This window comes from Enoplosus armatus, chromosome 13, assembly GCF_043641665.1.
Source record: "Enoplosus armatus isolate fEnoArm2 chromosome 13, fEnoArm2.hap1, whole genome shotgun sequence".
Classification (NCBI taxonomy): domain Eukaryota; kingdom Metazoa; phylum Chordata; class Actinopteri; order Centrarchiformes; family Enoplosidae; genus Enoplosus; species Enoplosus armatus.
The window spans coordinates 10,565,842-10,585,455 of NC_092192.1; the positions used below are offsets into that span (position 1 = coordinate 10,565,842).

A 19,614-nucleotide genomic window follows, 5' to 3' on the forward strand; every position below is an offset into this window, starting at 1 on the left:
AAGTCAAACAGTTCATACTGAAATAAATGTGAGCTGTAAGATCAATGAACTGGAACTATCGGCTGCTAATTAATTCATTAAATAACTGTGAAGACCTCACACACACACACTCTCAGTCTCACTGGATCAATCAGGAAACTTGGTTTGAGAGTTGAATATCATCCCTTTCCCCCCTATTTTAAAAAGACTAAAAGACACAGCCTTTGTACACCAAATACATGTAATATGTATTATATATGAGACAATATTTATTGTATGATACATTATATTATATAATTATTATTATATGTTATATGCTATATTGCTGATATATATTATTTGATACTATATGACTATATTTCACCTTATATATTATATTATATATCCCATACTATATTATACTATATTATGTTGTACTGTTTTATCACATAATGCACTACATCATATTAAGGGTTAGGGTATGATTCAGTATAATTAATCATATTGTATAGTATTCTGGTGTATAGTAGATGGTATATTACATATCACTGTGCTTGAGATGGTACTGCACTAGTAGTTGCCTTGTATTGTTGAGTTTAATTGCTCTTGTATAGTTTCTCTTTTTATTTCTATTCTTATTTCTTATTTTATGTACTTGTAATTATTATTATCTTATCTTATTTCTCTTATTTTATCGTATCTTATCCTGGATACACTTTTAATTAATTTGGATAAGCCAACGTTTCATTCATGAAAAAAATCCAATCAACTGAGAATTCACCTCAACACAGGCAATGATCCAGTCTGACTTTATTTCCCTTGACGGGCTCTCTCACGCCCTCAGTAACAGTTATTTAGTTTTGCAGATATTATAACGCCATCTAGTGGTGGTTTTGGGGAAATTGCACCAAGACCCTGAAGTTGTGTTTTTTAAGTGCAACACTTCCTTATCTTCCTATCTTATCTTTGAAATTTCCTAATGATCGGCGTAAAACAATATTCATACCAGTATCTATTCAGCCAGGAGGGCCACTCAAAAAATTATTTAATTTGACAAGTATGATGATTGGGCTATTTTTTAAATTGATTGGCTTCATTGATTGACCTTAAATGTTTCTCTTATTTAACCATTCAGCTTACAGTAATAAGCATTGCTGTGAATATTGGTCAGTTATTTTACATTCAGTTATCTCAGTACCTCCCTCAGTTTGATAATCTTGTGATTTTGTCCCCTTTGAACGTGATGTGAAAGTTTGTAGTTTGTGAAGGAATCCCTTGAAGCAGCTGGTGATGCTTTTAGGCCCCAAAGAACAGACATTAAGTATGTTTTTTTTCTCTCCCTCTGGTTTCACATCTTATGTGTAACAACAATCTAAATGGACTCATAGAGTCCAGATTAAATGTCAGCTTGTTGACTTGTTAATGTGGCGATTTAAAAGAGCAAAGACCAGGAAGTTATTGCATATCTGAGGCCATTTGACTTCGAAAGAGCATCTTAATTTACTCTTTCTTGTTCCTCTTTAAATGGGATCACCAGAGACTTAGAAGTTAAAAGGGATGAGTGTGACACATTTTCTCATACATCTATTGTGTGCCTCAATGTGTGTGTGTGTGTGTGTATGTGTGTGTGTGTTGTTATTTTTGGACGAGAGAGCCTTCAATGCTGGTATGCGTTTTATTGTCCATAGCGTGCAGTTTTGTCCACAACAATAAACCTTGAGTCTGAGACAATGTTTTGTCCTTTATTGTGAGAAAAAAAAAACAACCACATCACAGAAATAAATCTAAGCAGGTTTTTGTGAGGAAAAAGTCAACGTGTGACCACAAAATAAACAAACATGCGTGAAGTGAAATATATTTTACATGTGATTAACGCAGGAATATAAACAACGGTGGCTCAAATCTGGCAGGTTATTAAAGTCCAGTCTGACTACTAAGCGTGTGAAACACCGTCTTCCTCCGTCCTCTTCCCATCAACCCCCCTCCCCTCCCTCCATCCGCTTCCTCTTCTTGAGTCATCCGGGGCAGGGCTGACCAGAGCAGTTCTTCAGCTGGCAGCTTTAGCATGTGTACAGGAACATAAAGCTTGCCAGTGAAGAACTGCTGTGTGTCAGCCATTTGGGGCCAAGGGTGAGGGGAGTGCTGGGAGTCAGCCAGCCAGCGTGAGAGTTCGACCCAGACAGCCTGGAGTGACAGACAGCCCGGTTTAAAAAGGCACAAATGGCGACTCCTTCTTCTCCTTCCTTTCGTCTGCTTTAGGTGCACATATTCCTGCAGAGAGAGAGAGAGAGAGAAGAAGAGATGGTTTAACTTCCCCTCTAAACTCCAGTAGCGTGGGTATGACGTGGCCCGCAGCCAGTCACACACGTACAGTAAGTGGGTGCAGTCGAGCCACAGTGTGTGCGATCAGCTGTGAGTAAGTGGGTGAAATGAGCCGATATATAAGAATGACTGGAGAGATGCACAAAAGATCATGCGTCAGATTACCAGGAGGGATACATGCATCAGCAGCTCAACGCTGCCTCTGCACACGTTACACGGTGCCAGCAAGAAACTCTTAGTTTTGATGCTCAAAATCACAGTCTCTGGAAAAAAACAATTTTTTTTTGTCAGTTACCGTGGTTACGAAGCCTGAGCGAGAGGCGATGAAGAGGAGTAGACAGCCTCTACATGAGATCTTGGAATCCTTTCAGAAGTCCAAAGAAATGTTTGTTTTTGAAGTCTTAATTAATAAAATGAATGTTCAGGAGTTTTCCCAGAGAGAAAACCTGTTGCCACACCTGATCTATGTTCTCAACGCGTTGACGAGGGTCTTCCAGCTGTTTCAAAACACACTTTGTCTGACTAACTTGAAAGTTTACATGTAAGTAACAAGTAGAGTAGCTTCTATTGGCTAGTAGAATGGAGTAGCTTACTTCAGATAACAGCTTAACCTGGAGTGTGGGGTGTGTTCAGTAGTCCTGTCAATAAATGCTGTAGCCAGGCAGCTCTCTCCAAATTAAAACTGACATGTTCACACAAGATAGTTAAATATAGATAAGATTAATTGTGTCTAAATTAAAGCCACTACATGTATAATAGCCATGCTAGCAGCGAGATGGCAAAGTCGGTTGTTCCGGACTGAAATATCTCAACAACTGCTGGATAGATTGCAATGAAATTTTGTACGAACATTCATGGTTTTCCCAGAAGAATCTTGAATCTGACTTTAGTGATCACCTGACGTTTCCTCTAGCTTGGTTGACGGTCAGCGGTGAGGCACACTGAGTTTAAACATACCGTGAAAAAACTGAAAACTGGCCACTTGAAGATGAACACATGTAAAGCTAAAGCAGGTCTGTGTTTTTCTTCAAAGAATGTAATCTTGCGGTGATCTTGAGATATTGAGGACATGCTCCACTTCTCTGGTTGACGATGAGTAACACATGCTGCACATTCCTGCAGTAAAGAGAACCAGAATAATCTCAGGTATTTGAGCGTCCTGTAGCCTGCAGACTGTGCACAGCGGGGGATAACATGGACTAATGAAAATTTTACAGACACCGCTGCAGGGAGAGATCGTTTTGTCTCACACTTAGTTTGGATTTTACTTCAGCATCATCCTGAGAGGGCAAGAGAGTCATTTCCATTCAGACATGTGATCAATATGGAAAATACAGAGGTTGTACACTTCCACCTCCTGATAAATTTGTCTACATGACAAATGTCAGAATCTTTTTGAAGTGGGTGAGTCAGCATGCAGAGGCTTGTTCTGGCTTGTGACTGACTACACTGAAAAAAGTATCCATAATCAAATCTATCACACCTATCTTTTTTTAAACCACTAAAGGAAGTCTGCCAGTGCTGAGCCAGATTTACACTTGCTCTCCAATCAAATCAAAGTCACATAAGTTTTAAAGTCATGAGAGTCATGTGACTGTAACTCTATGTAACTGGACTCCAAAATGGCGGATATTTTCACCTCTCCTCTCTTTCAGGAGTCTGCAGTCAGAGCTGAGGCTCGTACATCTACCAGGCCTATTTAAACCAGCACTGCTCTCTCTCTCATAGGCTCCACATCTCCAGTATTTGGTTTGTTTCACTTTTTTTTGCTGCTTTACACCACTGATGCAGCTCACCTCCACACCCCATGTTTATATTTTTATAAATAGTTAAGTTTGTATATTTAAAATGAGACATTCATTGGCACTTAAACTAAAAATGTTCTCTCTTCCTGGTTTGCTTCGACTGTTTGTGGCCCAATGCACCATGTGTGATGTTGTATCATCTCATGAACTTCACATCAAGATGTTATGGCTTTCCTAGACTCTTGAAACGTTTTACAAATAGTAATAAATTACCTTCCATGCCACTAAAAATGTCCGGTCATCAGTTTCTTTTATAGTAGCAGTCTATGGGGGAAACGCTCTTTTGTGCTACAGAGGTATTTTAAACGTTTTTTAATTGTTGCAGTACCACTGTTGGCCAGCAGGAAACAAGACTAGAGTCTACAGACATGCTCTCGCTTCTGTGAACTATATGCTAATGTCAGCATGCTAACACACTCACAATGACAATGCTAACATGCTGATGTTTAGGAGGTATAATGTTTGGCATGTTCACTATTTGTTAAGTGTGTTAGCATGCTAACATTTGCTAATTAGCACTAAACACAAAGTACAGCTGAGGCTGATGGGAATGTCATTAGTTTTATAGGTTTTTGGTCACAAACCAAAGTAGTGAACAAAATTTCAACCTGATGATGGCGCTAGATGAAAAGTTGAGGGATCATGAAAGTTATTATTATTCATGTGTACACCAACTTTCATGGCAATCCGTCCAACAGTTGTTGAGATATTACAGTCACGACAAACTGACTGAACGACATTTCCATCCTGTGAGACACGCCACTAGCATGACTAATAAAAACGGCAGCAAGACTGAATCGACGTAACTTTTTGCAGAGTACATTGCAAAAAACTAGGATTTTAGCTAAAAAAGGCCATCATTTGTCACGTCAGTATCATAAAGTGAACCACCACCCTCCTCCCCCACGCAGGCCTGCCAGCGTTAGTCTGAATGAAGGCACAGAGAGAGGAGGACGTACAGTACAAGTCCTCGGGCCACACACAGGACCACTGACAGTCATAACTTTTGACTATGGCTGCCACAACCTCAAACTGAAACTGAATTAGTTATTTGTTCCATAGCGTGCCAGTCCCTCCACAAACAGTGACTCTGTATCTTTATGTCCACAATACGGGCAGTGTTGATTCCCCAGACTCTTTCGCTCTTTTGCTGTGCCACTCTTTCCCGTATCTCTTCTTCTTCTTCTCTCTCCCCTGACTAGTTTGTCCTCTCCACCCTCTCTCTCTCGGTCAGATCAGACTGTCCTGCATTCCTGACATTCCAGCTGCGTATGTTAGAAATTCCATCCAGCTGCTGTGGGCTCGCACAGTCTCTTCCCTCCTTCTTTTCCATCCCTCTGTCCTTCACCCATCTCCTCTACATCGACTCGTCTGCATCTGGTCTGAACTGGGCGAGGCGGACGTGGCTTCACTGTCGGGTTCACCCTCACCTCCCTTCTGCCTTTTCCTTCTTCGTTGTATTTTCTCCACACCTCGTACCTCTTCCTTCTCCTTCTCTTTCTTTCTGTCTTGGCTGTATCCGAGCGAGGGAGTCAGACAGAGCCACGTGACAGCCAGTGTGGAGGGCCTTGAGACAGGCTTTTATACATGGGGCAACACTGTAAAAAGAGATAACACACAGTCTAATGCACAAAAGACTGAGCTTATCTGGGACTGTGGACGTGCGTTCTCTGCCACGGCGGGGAGGATAAGAAAGAGGAAAGACACACTGGAGTTGAACGGGCAGGATGTGCGTGTCAGAGAGAAAAACGAATTATGGTGTGTAAACAGGAGGGTTGCGAATGAACCATATTCAATGCAAGGAGGAATTATTGAAATTTTTACTCTTAAGGAGATTGTCTTATCGAGCCTTAGCTGCAAGACAAGCGGAGTTTGAATGTATTTATCCAGGAGAGCTTGTGTACCACGGAAAAGATAACTAATAAAAGACGGATGAGATGTGAACAGGTAGGAGCAGCACACTTCTGCTGAAGAAAAACAAAAAGAAAGGGCATACGATGGAGAGACAGACCTCTCTCCGTGCTACGAGCCCACTCATTTGACCTTTTCCATGTTTAGGGTCGTGCTATTATGCGAGAATACCACACGAGGAGACGAGATAAGATACCTCAATCATCGGTCTGACTGGGAACCATTGAAACGACACAAGAACTGCAGAATTATCACATGAACATGACAGAGTTGCAGATTCGCGTGCTGCTGCTGCAGCTCTGTGATTGGAATCACACGATAATTAAATGTTACATTACATATATCAGTTCAGGTACATTCCTCTGCCGTGGGTGTGGCCCAGTTGAAGAGTGTTTACTGCCCCAGATTGTAGTCTGTAATATAGACTGATCATTTTAGACTGGGAATGGGGACAAAGACAGGGAAAGGGCGGCGGCTTTGGCAACACACTGATCAGAGAGCCTCTTCTTATGCTCTGCTGCTGGCTGTTTGCTGGACTTTAAAGGCTATCTGACTTTAACCCTGAGATCGCTACATGTAGAGGGCATGTAGGTTGCTTCACTAGCTAAGAGGAGTATCTGAATGCCAGTCTGAATTCATGACATCCTGGGAGATGGTAATGCACTGCATGAGGCCTGTAAGCCAGTCCTCAGGCAGTCTGTGCCATTTTGTTTGAAAGAACTGGATTCTTTCTTTCTAAATGAACCTACATAACACATCCCTTCTTGCCCCATCCTCCCTTGACAAGGCACGCAATAGGAATGAAGGGTGTAACCCAAGTTGAGCAAGATGGCTTCACTTCTGCAAATGTAGGCAATAAAACAGCACAGAGCAGGAGGGGGGGGGGGGGCTTCTTTTGCCTGGATGCAGGGCAAACAACACATGTTGGCAACACAAGATGAGTTGCTTTTTAACTGACACCCTGTTATTGCCATGTGATCCTCATTGACAGGGTGGCTTATGTCACGCTTCGGGTTGCAATGGCACAAATGCAGCTCGTGACACAGCCCATTGCGCATTCCTACCGCCGGTGCACTGAACTCTGGCTGTACAATTATGTAAGACAGCCTCCATCGATGTAACATACACTACAGTAAGAACCCCCCCTCTCCCAACTGTTCACCCCAGAGACAGACACCTCGTACATTACTGCACTTTGCTTTTAAAATGTTTTATAAAAGTGTAAAAGATTATAAAGATATATACGAGTTGAGACTCCAGAGCATTAAGCTGGACAGAGAGGCCTACTAATACTTTAAGAATGTGTTACTGGTCCTTACAAACATCTACAGTAACATACTCACGTTTATAAACTTATCTTTCATTTGAAGGAGGATCTGCCAGATGTCCGCTGGTGTCACCGCATTTCTGAAGAATGACTCGGCCCTTAGTTATCTTCCTGATTTTCACCTATCCCCTACTTGAGCACAGGCTTTTTCCTTGGCCTATTATGAACTCAGCACATTTCAAAGGGCTATATGAATGCTGACACTTCTTTTTGACAAGTCTGGGTTATATAAATGCAGACTTGCAACTTGCAACAGCTTGCTATCGCCTAGAAATCCAACATTTGGCAGTTAAGTGCTTACAAATGACTTATAAATGAATTCTCTAGAGGCCTGAGCACCAAGTTTCCTGATTTTCTAAATGTGGTAGTCATGATGCGTAATAGATTAAAATACAGTGTGAAAACAAATCTGTAAATCTTTTCGCACTGACAACAAGCTGTCTGGGCACCTTTGCTGGCTTTTCTGTTCCCTTCTGTATTCATTTAGACTTTTAAGCACATTTCATCCAGCCCTTTAGCTGCTATCAGCCTTTGTAAAATAAATGCATGTGCAAATGCTTTTAATAATCTCACTGTGTCAATCATCTAAATGTTGATTAAATGTTTGCAGGAGCTTGTGGTCAAATTTCCTCTCAGCTCCCCTGTGTCAGTGGGCCTGGACGATGTGATCTAAATGACACACAGACAGGCCTTCAGCCAGAACTCCTATAACAGCAAATATATATTCTCGACAATCTGACGACGCCGAAATCGTGCAGAAACCTGCGGCTGTAAAGCAGCAATCAGACCTGCAGAGGTGAATTTTTTCTTTTACTTGAATAAAGTCGCGTTAAGGACGCCTCCCCGGTTGCCGTTTCAACGCAAACTGGGTCATGAAGCCGCCACGGGCTAAATCAGGCTGACAGGAACAAGCATTTAGCCAGCAGAAACGCACAGACAGCCTCGCAGCCAGTGCTACGCCCCACCTTGACCGCTGGCCGGGTCGCTCCTGCGCGGCCAACACATCTGAACGGGTCCAGCAGCGGAGTTCAGGCCGCCTCGCCCACCCCGCTCGGCCGAGTCCTGGATCTCCACCGGGGTGTGTCGTTGTCTGCCTGTTTGTTTGTTTTACGTCCACGATATAAAACGGTTTGGCAGCGATAATAGATCTGGTGGTGAGCCTACTTTCCAGCAGCAGCAGTGGAGGACGCAGCGCAGGACTTCAGCCCCTTTTACACAACTCCTGCCCCAGTCCTCTCTCTCTCTCTCTCTCTCTCTCTCTCTCTCTCTCTCTCTCTCTCACACACACACACACACCCAAGTCAGACACACACCCGGCTTCCCACTCCGATCAGCTGGCAGCGTAATGACGTAGAAGCCACGAGAGTCGGACGTCAGGATCTGCGCGGATCTGACGTGTACACGCAGGTCTACTTTATGCAGCCCACGAGGCAGCAGGTCGACCTGTTTGTAATAATTCACACACACAAAAAGGTAAAGGAAGTTTTATTAGCAGCAGCCTCGGAGCTCAGGAAGTACAGCAACATGTCTGCCTTCTTATCTTTAAAAACAATCTTTTATCTTTGTGTTAATGCAGGCACACTGTTTATTTCCAAAATGTCTTGTCTGTTTTTTTTTATTATTATTATTATTATTATTAATGTTTTTATCTTATAGGCCTATTATTGAAATGTTTCATATATAAAAGTAAAACAAGATTATTGAAATGTCTAACATGCTAAAAAGTAGTGTAACAGTAGCGCCAACAAAGAACTTCCACAAAAGCTAACATTAGCCACCATTAGCTACTGGTCACACTGGACCAAGTAAGGCAGTTTAGCTACAGAATCACTGAGTATACTTAACAGAGCAATGGTGCGCTTTATTGCTCATGAGCTGAACTGAGACTGTCTTATTTCTTCTTTTAAAAGTTACACAGCCTCGCTTTAAGGTGAGTCCTGTTCTATAATTTTATCTCGAGGCCCTCTGTGTCGGAATTTTATGACAAAGCAGCCGTTGAGGTTTCACTTTGAACCCGCAACTAATTGCACAAAAGTTGAGCTGTGTTGAGACAGCACACGAGTCAAGATGAGCTCTGTTACTCTCTCAACACTGACGCACACAGGCGCTCACACAGCAAGGACTGTGAGGCCGGTCTCCTTTCTTTCTGTCTCTCTCCTGTGAACCTGGGCTTGTCACTCTGCAGCTTTAAGGTTGCTGCACTTTGAGAAGCTGCTTGCTCACTGTCACCTGACACAGTGAGCACACGCACCAAATCCTCACAAGACTAAAAACCGCTGTCTCATTCCCATGTCTACTCCTTCCTTTTTTTTGTAGGTTAGTTTCACAGAATATATTACTAAAGGTAGATTTACTGTGACTGTGACCAGATTTGGAATATGATTAAGCAAAAACCACGTCTGATTTCAACGTTGGCAAACTTCTTTGAGAATTACCACGCTTCCCATGAGACTTCATAGTGAACTCCCAACACACGGATATGATGCTGTTTCTGTTGAAATGTTAATCTCTCCAAAGTTGCTCATTGCTAGCTGGCAACCTGTAACCTTCACTGCCTACTGATTCAGCCACAATGTCCTTTTTTAGGCGTTTGTGGAGGTGGAAGTCGTTATGAATCAGTGATCATCAGTATAACACTAATAGGCAACGTTCTTTAGGATCAGTATTGAAAATAAAGGAAAGCCAGTTCATCATATTGCTCACAGTGTTTTGGTATGAGTAGCTCGTTACCTCTCGTCATGTGCCTATTTGGAAATCTTTTGTTATGAGCTCACCAGTCAAACAGTTGGTGGTTGATTTGTTAGGGTTTAATATTTATATAGCATTAACAGCCCAAAGAACAAGCTGTACTCTACATCTGTTACAGAATGACCTGCTTCACTATGTGAGATGATCTAATTGCTCTCTGAAAACTGTGTGCACCAACTGCTGTATGTCTCCAGAGTGCCTGCAGGTATACCAGTAAGGTTAAACCCACTTATGTAAATCGTGATTGGATTGAAAATTCTAGGGCGTTTTGTGTGCAATTCCCCTCCAAACAAAGTCTTATGTGGCGTGTTTGTAAAAAGCGGCTGAGCTGTTGTTGAAAACAGTCTTGCGAGCAGATGCCAGTATTGCAACCCAAGATCTGTTTGTAGAACGATGCCCGCGCACCAGATGGAGAAAGCGTGCAAGTCACATCTTCCCCCACCTGCTGTCCGTGACTTGCAAGCTCATCAGAACAGGACGTGAGCAGGGGCAAGGTTAACAACACATAAAAACACGTGACCTTGGAGAGTCAATAGTGGGTCGAAGGTTGTGTGAAAATTTAAACAAGTTCAGCTGTCGAAGCTACATGTGCTCTGTGTTGGCCATACATGATCCATTTCACCTGTACAAACGTGAAATTTGTCCTTGTGATATCCTGACAGCCAACTCTTTTAAAAAAAAACACCTGTCTGCATCTGACTGTGAACTTTGTCACTTCTGCATGGATAAATGTTGCGTGTCGTCTCTGACTCAGCATTATGATTTATCCTCTTTCTTCCTGTAGTTCTTACTGGAAGAGCTCAGATATGTGGGGGAATGCAGAAGCAGGACAGACTAGTTTGAGCTCAGAGAGCGAGCCTATTCTTAGCAGTGGTGGGCGTATGGTTAAATAGCAGACAGAAACATACCATCCAAGTTTAGTTACCTAGTAATTATTAGAAAGGTTACAGTGTGTGTAATACTTGGTGCTGCCCACTTAACCAGTTCAACATGTGTGTGTTTGTTTCTGTGTGGACATGCATGTGATGCCTGTACAGTACTGAGGAACCTGTGGGGAACTGGACTCTGTGGGACAGGAATAGGATGGAAACTCCCTGGGAAATACCAGGCTGCATGCTGTGGATGTTGTCAGAGGTGACATATGAAATCTCCATGCAGCCATTTAAAAGGACATGGTTTCACAAATAAGTTCCTTGAACATCAGTAAATATACATTAGTACAGAGACCCTAAAGTTTTTATCTTGTGCGTGCAAGATAATAACTTGTAATGATAATAATAATAATATATAATGGATAAAGATAATACATATATATAATAAAGATAATATAAAAAAAACACACAGCCATCATATAATGGTACCAAGCCCATAAAGTTTCTTTTGATACAGAAATAAAAATAGTAATAAGACTAATAAAGATACTTCAGTTTCCAGAGATTAAACAGATTAAACAGATAAAGCAACAGTTTCTAAAATGAGGGTAGGAACATATTTGCCTTGAAATTGCCTGTTAAGCTGCTATAATCAATATTTTAATGTTAACCATGGATCACATGACTTCTTGTGTACAAACCCACAGAGAATCAGAGATCTCTCTACAGAGTCTAGCGAGTTTCGGCTCATTGTTTTGGTTTCCGGCCCCCCACTCTACCCTACCTGCTCAGCGCCACACAGCATGCCGACACAGTTAGTGACTAGCTGTGGAACTTATAGGAGCAATTAGCAGCCATATATTTCCTTCAGGAGTTGGTAGAAATCAACAACAGAGCTAAAAGTGAATATTGGACTTAAATTCATCAACTGGCCAGAAACATGTCTCAAATGAATGCTTGAGTTGCTCTGTATATCTACTGGATGTGCAAATTAGCAACTGTTAAAAGGTTATAATATGTGAATGTTGTATTTACAGCTTGTTTCCCCCCAAGTGGCCAAAGAATCAGAAGTAATTGCAGCTTTGAATATGGTTTAAAGTTAGACTATGGAAGTTTTGCTAAACAGCTGCCACTATGGCTACAAGGGCCAAGTGTAACAGTAGCACAAGTAGAGAAGAGTCATAAAGTCAGTAAACTGACTCTGTGATGTCAGTTACACAATATCTATCTGACCTTAGCAAAGGCTGTAAAACCTCTGAGTGTATTGAATTGAGCTATGGTGCATTTTGTAGCTTGTGAGTCTATCTTCATTTGCAAAGGAAGAGTGTATTATTTCTTCTTTTGTATGTGACATACTCTCACTTTAAACCTTTGCAGACCACCAAGACTCACTAAATTTATAATTATAATTATTATTATAATCTTTCACGTGTGCACTGACAATCATCTCTTCCTTGTTCTTTATTACCGTGGCTTCAGCTCAAGGCCAGCTACCTCTGTCCAGCTCACTCAAAGAACTCAACAATGACTGAAGGACCATTGCCCAAATTTATCCAAGGGCTTAAAATAGCTTAGACCAACAAACTCACACTGCTCTGGTTTCATCTGATGATCATGTGCTCTCACTTGTGCTGAGATTTCATTTCACTGCGACAACATGAAGCATATAGTTGAAATTTTATGTTTGCATTGATCAAATTCGTTTTCTGTCAACCAGAGGGCTTCAGTATCTGTCCAGCTGTCCCAGAAGTAAAGATCACTTATTATTTAGCCCCAATTACTGCTGACAGTCACGTCTTGTGTATAGCACAGTTTCACATATACATATTTATGTAAAGTGTCAAGGGGCTTTACAGTCCCACAACAGCAACAGTCCCCAACCGAGATCAAGCTCACCAACAAGACAACCAGAAATTATAGAAGATATATAGACTCCAAATGACAAAATACAAATAAATAATGGGTAACAATTTGTAGAAATAGATGCAAAAGGATTATATTAGTCCAAGTCCAACAATGTCATAAATCCTGTTGCGACTAATGAGATCATTTGGTAAAGTAGAGATAAAAACAGTACATTTGCTGTTTGTTGTTAAGCAGTGACTGTAATTGGAGTAGTGCTATGTTATTCTGTAGATATATTCAAAGTATTCCATAGCTGTGAAAATTGTCATTGACATTCACTTTAGTTTCTTCAGATATTGTATTTAATTAGCTCACACCTGTCCTAGTTATTGTAAGGTCAGGTCAGAGAGACACGTTTGTCGACCTCGTGGCGCAACGGTAGCGCGTCTGACTCCAGATCAGAAGGTTGCGTGTTCAAATCACGTCGGGGTCATTTATTTGCCGTGGAAAGGGGGAAAATATTACGCTTAGATTGCACAACACTGCGGATAATGTACAAACCTACAACATTTGCTCAATCCACTGGTATAACCGTCTTTCTTTGCCAAAACACATACGATAACATACGAAGCATCCCAACTGATACAAACAGTTCGTGGATTGTCTGAAGAGTTTGCACACTGAGTTGACTTCTTCACACTTTTATGAACCTTCGTGAATTTATGAAACTGTTAAGAAAACGATTTAGTTTCTCGAAATGTTGACCAAATTAGACATTTTCTCACAACAGTGAGAGTTACCCGTCTGTACACTTACACAAAGTGTGTCCTGTTGCCATGGAGACGCGTCACTTGGCAACAAGGCGGTGAAGCGTGATTGTGGAAAAGCGTGTCCCGGAACAAATACGAAATATCAAAGGTAGCAATGTAGCATCCCGCCTTTCCCACCCTTTTTCTGCCTTTTTGTGGATTATACAAACGCGTTTTAGACCACGAACGATAAAGCAGCTTGTCTCAGGACTGGAGGGCAACAACAGCCGCCGATACTCGCTGTACAGCCCTACTACTAGGGAGTAAACGAAGATTTCCAGGTCTCTGTGCAGTTTACAGTTGTTTTACCGTCAGTGTAAATGTGCCAATTTAAGGGTGTTGCAGTAAGTGAGAGGATTCATCTGAGACGCATTTTATCCTTAGGCACAAGCGTCTTAACTTGTTTAGCCTGCACAGACCTATTCATCCGCACCGTGTGTGCCAAGACTACATCATGCCAGAGGACAAGAGCTGTAAGGTGCTCCAGCCATCCCGGAGCTCTGACAAGAAGAGAAAGAAGAAGAACAAAAGAAAGAAAACCACTGCTTCCACCACTCCTCCAGAAAATACAGGTAAATACACTGTTTAGTGGTGGAAGAAATATTCAGATCCATTCTTACTTCTAAGTGCAAGTAGCAATACCACAATGTAAGAGTAACACAAGTAAAAGTCCTGCATTCAAAGTTGTGTTAAAACTCATAGTTTCAAAAGTAAAAGTACTCATTGTGTAGGAAAATGGCCACGGTCAGTGTTACATTATATTATAGTTTTAATTATTACTGATGCATTAATGTGTAACAGCATGTTACTGTTGTTTTTGGTTGTGGTGGTGCTAATTCTAACTACTTCAGTCACTGTTGGGTAGTTTAATCTGTAATAATGCATCATATTTTATCAACTCAGAATAGGTTTTGTATGTACAATTTAATCACAGCTGTCAAATAAATGTAGTGGAATAAAAAGCTCAGTAATTGCCTCTGAAGTGTAGTGAAGCAGTCTGTAAAGTACAAGTACCTTAAAACCATACTGGAGTACTGTGTTTGAGTAAATTCCACCACTAGTGAAATGTAAACAATTTTCCATTATTTTCTGACATAGATCTATCAATAATAAAAATTATCATTATTTGCTGTCCTAAATGGCACTTCTTTAAACTATTTTCATTTGTACTTTCAGGGAGTAATATTGTAATGTATATCCCTAGCAGAGTAGTTAGTGTTCAGATTAAAATTATACATGCAATACATACTATGCAACTCAAATAAAAAACATGATGCTTGAACAAGTTTAAAATATGCAACAGCATGGCTTAACCAAGTATGAACCTGGACCATCAACACAGTACTGCATCAACAATAATTAGCCACTGAAACAGGCCATTCTTCAAAATTAACTTTTCAAAGCCTGCAAAAGGACATTTCAATCGTCTGTAAAAGGAAAGATTTGAATGCAGGAATAGCATTTTTCATGGTATTATACTACAGTATTATAAAGGAGGTTGAAATGCATATAACAGGCCTGCTTACTGTTCCATCATGGTCATTGACATCATTCATTATCAATACGTTATAGACATGTTACTGTTAAGGTTAGGGTTGTGGACTCAAACTGAGGACATTGTGTTTCATGGTCTGCGCCTTAAACCCCCAGGGCACTTTATGAGGAGCCCATGCATTTGCTATAAGCTATAAAAGAGCACATTTACTGGTTCATGCAGTCTTAAAGCTCTAAATTCTGTTTATTATTTATTAACATGTATTCCATGTCAAGAGTCCGCTGCCAACGACATGACAAGACAAACCAGCTTGGAATCTGGAGAAATGAAATCCTCATGCATTCCCCGCACAAAAATGCAGGATTGGGATTTGTTACAGTAAAGGAAATTAAATTATTGTGCCACATTTCTTATTAAAAGCAGATCCTCTCGAATTCCTGATGGAGGAAACGTTGCCAACGAATACAGAAAGTATTCTCATGTTAACTGTCACATAATGAAAAGCCTGAAAGCTCCCAAATATCACTCACAGCACTGCATTTATAATTAGTCATGCTGCAGAGCTGAAGAATGAAAATTATCTGAAGTGACCCTAATGTCTCACTGCTTTGGCAGTTCAAAGGAAGGTCACAGTAAATGTACACAATGTAAATACAAGTATGAGGATCATGTGGTGGAGGTAAAGGCTTCCCTGCAGGGTTGAATAGGTCATTAGAGAATAGGTCTCCAGTGTCACTTCCCATCACCGGCCTATTACAGCTCATTACTGTAAACTAAGCCATTAGCCCTCCAACTCCAGAGGGAGTCATTAGTAATCTAAACCCTCAGCTTTGTTTGGTGCGCCTACATGTTTATGTTGCCTCCATGCAGAGAAACCTCAGGCTGCATCTCTGCCTCCTGAAACCTTGCCGGTGTCCCTGCTGCCCCCACAGAGTCTGGGTCAGCCTCAAGGCCAGCTGCCCAAGCTTAGAGCTACCAGTAAGACGGACGGAGAGAGGCTCGCTGGCAGCGGCCGGAGGAGCGGAAAACACCCCAAGGATTCACCGACGAACAAAAGAAGCGGAAGTGGAAGTGGAGCTCCGGCGCAGGGGTACTTGGCAGAGCTCAGCGCCCAGGCCAGGGAGAGCCTGAGGTGGGAGGGAGCGCTGGAGGACCCCCAGGCTGAGGAGAAGAGGCTGCAGCTGTACAGGGCCAACAGGCGGCAGCGTTACATCGCACACAGAGAGGTTCTGGTAAAAGAAACCCAGGATGCATTGAGACAGAAAGAGAAGCAAAGAGAGAAAGGCTTTGACTGAATCTGACCAACAGGAGGCTGCATCATTCCTGCTTTTGAAGCATTAAAGAAGCAAATGAGAGGTGTATGCTGTTAGGCATCTCAGGCTTTATTTGTTCACAGATTAAAACAAATTCACTGTGAGGCACAGAGTGAAGGTCCTTGGGCGCCGCTAAGACGTCGGACTGAAGAGAAACTGAGCATGTTGCCAATTCAGTACCCTTTAAAGCAGTGGTTCCCAACCTTTTTAGCTTGTGACCCCTTAAAACGATGCAATGTCTGCTTGAGACCCCTCTTCACAGGTTGCATTTGTGCAATGGTTGTCACTAGTTTAACCAAAGAGTAACTTTTCTTTTCTTTGTTTTACTGAATAATTATTAAAAGTAAAATTATCTAGTAATTCACAAAGCAAAGATTACAAGAAAGTCACATATAATTTGGTGTAGCAGATATATGTTTTTCTGCTGTCCTATCTTCTTAATCATATAGTAACCCCTCAGATTGGGAACCACTGCTTTAAAGCACCCGGTAGAAATGCTTTCTTTGTCAGGTACAAAATATGTGTCCACAGTTCTGCGACTGTCAGTGGATGAGGACAGGACGTCGTCCTGCTGCCTGTTGAAAACTTAATAGAGGATCTGCACGGTTTCTCTTGTGCTTCTGAATTATGTAACACTTCCAGAAAAGACCCAAAGTTGATCTTTCAGGACTGAAACCCAATCAGGATAATTCCACTGAACCCCCCTTTCATCTGCATGTCCACAGGTCATTGAGGTAGAGGAGGGTTAAATAGATGAGGAATCACATGACACTTTTGTTTCACCACTACAATGTAAGAACAAAATACAGGTTTTACAGCAGTTTTCTGTTTATTTTTTCTTTTCTTTTCCCATAAAGCCATCCACCAGAGTGAGTGGATTTGTTTAATTAAACTTGAAATGTTACTGTAACAATGTGCTACTGTGCTGTAAAACTATCTAATAAAATGTTGAACATATTGGCTGTTCTAATGTACAAAGTCCTGAATCCAGCCAGGGATATACTCTTCTCTCTGTCTACATATTTCTTGCTTCTTTATATTGTTTACTATAAAAGGCAAATGAAAAGTAAATCTTCAAAAAGACTAGAATCTCTATATGCAGCCTGAACTCCTGACTGAATGGTAGGTAGCAGTGGTGTGTTAATAAGATTTTTCAGTGTTACTTCAGTTTTAATGTAATTGATGTAGTTTGCCTCTTTTGTGCAATAATCTAAGCTATTATTCAAATGTAGTCATAGATTTCAAATCTAATCGTATCTAATCTATTAGTGAGAAAACTTATTGTGGGACAGATTATTTGCAGTTTGTTGTTCCTGTCTGTGCTGAAGTAAATTTTACAAACACCACCGCTGCTGGACGATAGATGGCAGAGAAGTCATGTATTCCCAGAGTGAATCAGATGCTCCAACACTGACAAGTCAATGAATGCAAAAGAGACAGTGCTGTTGTGCCTGAGATTTTTTCTTTTATGCATGAACGAAGTGAAACACAAGACAAAAAGTTTAACAAGTACATCCCTGTTGTTTCTCCCTGGGCATCAGGGTTCACTTTGCATTTATAACAAAGCTGTTACTAACAAGAGGACTTATATTCAGCATCGTAGCTCTTTCACTTAAAATCCTCAGGAGAACAAAACTGATCATTTTTTTCTTTCCTAGAATTCATGATATGCTGAATTACTCGCTGTAACAATGTGTTCGGGTGCAAAGGATAAAGCTGTTCCTGGTAGATACTTTTAAATTTGGAGCTGTCACTTGACAGTAAAATGCTGTAAATGCAATTCTCCCAGAGATGTGAGGTTGCAGGACTATCAGCGCAGTCAGTGTTGCTTTCTGCTAGTAGCAGAAGCAGAAAGATGGAAATTATTTTACTATTAGCCTCGAGAGTCGAAGGCTATCCTTAATGATCTGTGAGCATAACAGTTTAATTAAGTATGTATGACAATATATACCAGTAGACAATATAAAATATTGTGATTATCTGGATCTATATAAATATTGTTTTTTAACTTACGTTAAGATTTGTCAGGTATTGAATTTGCTCTATTAGTCAATAAATAAGAGTTTCCTGTCTGGTTAGTTTTTCCATGAATGATTTTGGGATTGATTATCCTGAAAATATAAAACTATATATACCATGAAGAAGATTTTATCCACATCTGCCACCCCTATTAAAAAGGGTGTGAAGTATTTAGAATTTAAATGCTGATCATGATCTAAATATTGTTAAACTTGCGCTACGCAAAGATATATTTGGAAAAAAAGTTTAAAGTTTCAAATATTTTACATACGACATCAGTACAAAATATAAACCACTGGCACCTTCAACCCTAAAATATCATAACTGGTACTGGCCTTGAAAAGTCTGCACCAGTTGAACCCTGGATTCAGCGAACTGAGGCGTGCTGTTGACAGGAAGGGCGCTGAGAGTGAAGCGAGGAGTAAATGTGGAGGTGGAAAGAGAGAGGTGTGAGGTAAAGACAGTGATACACCAGCAGAGAGGCAGAAGGGAGAACGAGAGGAAAACACAGCATTTCTTTTGTGAGGGTTTTGTCACGCTGCCTTTGTGTGCTGTTTGTCGAAAGGCCTATTGTTCCCTGTTGGTGTGTTTTGTTACCGTTGCCTATTTCAGCATCTCTGCTTCAAAGAGCTGAACACTCCCCCTCTGTTCTCCTAAACCCCCCTCCGACTCACTGACCGGGCCACGTACACGGCCGCAGTGGGCATTAAGGTCACTTGTGTTTTTCCAGCAGCCCCATCCACCGCCTTTTAAATATTAACAGCAGAGAACATACTGAGGCATCTTAAATGTCATGTCTCTGGACTGTTACTGAAATACCCCCGGAGACATAAAGCCATAATAATAATAAAATGAAATCTACTGAAATAATAAAAAATATTAAGATTAAAAAAGCTGCATCCTCTGAGGTATCTGTTGTTTGCATGTTGGAGTCCCCCTCACATGAACACTGACTGTATGACGCACAGTTTAAATCCAGTACTTCAACACTTCACTGTGGATTCTGCTTTTTGACACCACGCCATCAGTGAAGTCTGTCTCTTCTGAATCAAACATTTTAATCCCACTCTCCGAACTCTTTGTCCTCGGTGAGAGCAGTGGCGACGGAGAGACGGATGAGCGACGTTCTGGCTGCCTGGATGTCGACATACAGGTGATGTGTTGAGCGGATGAGTGGAGGAAAGTGTAGA

The 19,614-nt window shown here is 41.2% G+C and overlaps 1 long non-coding RNA gene and 1 other non-coding gene across 2 annotated transcripts; one reads left to right on the forward strand and one right to left on the reverse strand.

The window, feature by feature from the left end:
* Positions 1 to 1,686: 1,686 nt before the first annotated feature.
* Positions 1,687 to 8,468, reverse strand: LOC139295786 (uncharacterized). Its single transcript, XR_011598429.1, has 2 exons — positions 8,289 to 8,468; positions 1,687 to 2,229 (listed from the first exon to the last, which is right to left on the reverse strand). It is a non-coding gene; the product is annotated as an uncharacterized lncRNA (long non-coding RNA).
* Positions 8,469 to 13,209: 4,741 nt separating this feature from the next.
* On the forward strand, positions 13,210 to 13,281 carry trnaw-cca (transfer RNA tryptophan (anticodon CCA)). Its single transcript has one exon. It is a non-coding gene; the product is annotated as a tRNA-Trp (tRNA).
* Positions 13,282 to 19,614: the final 6,333 nt, after the last annotated feature.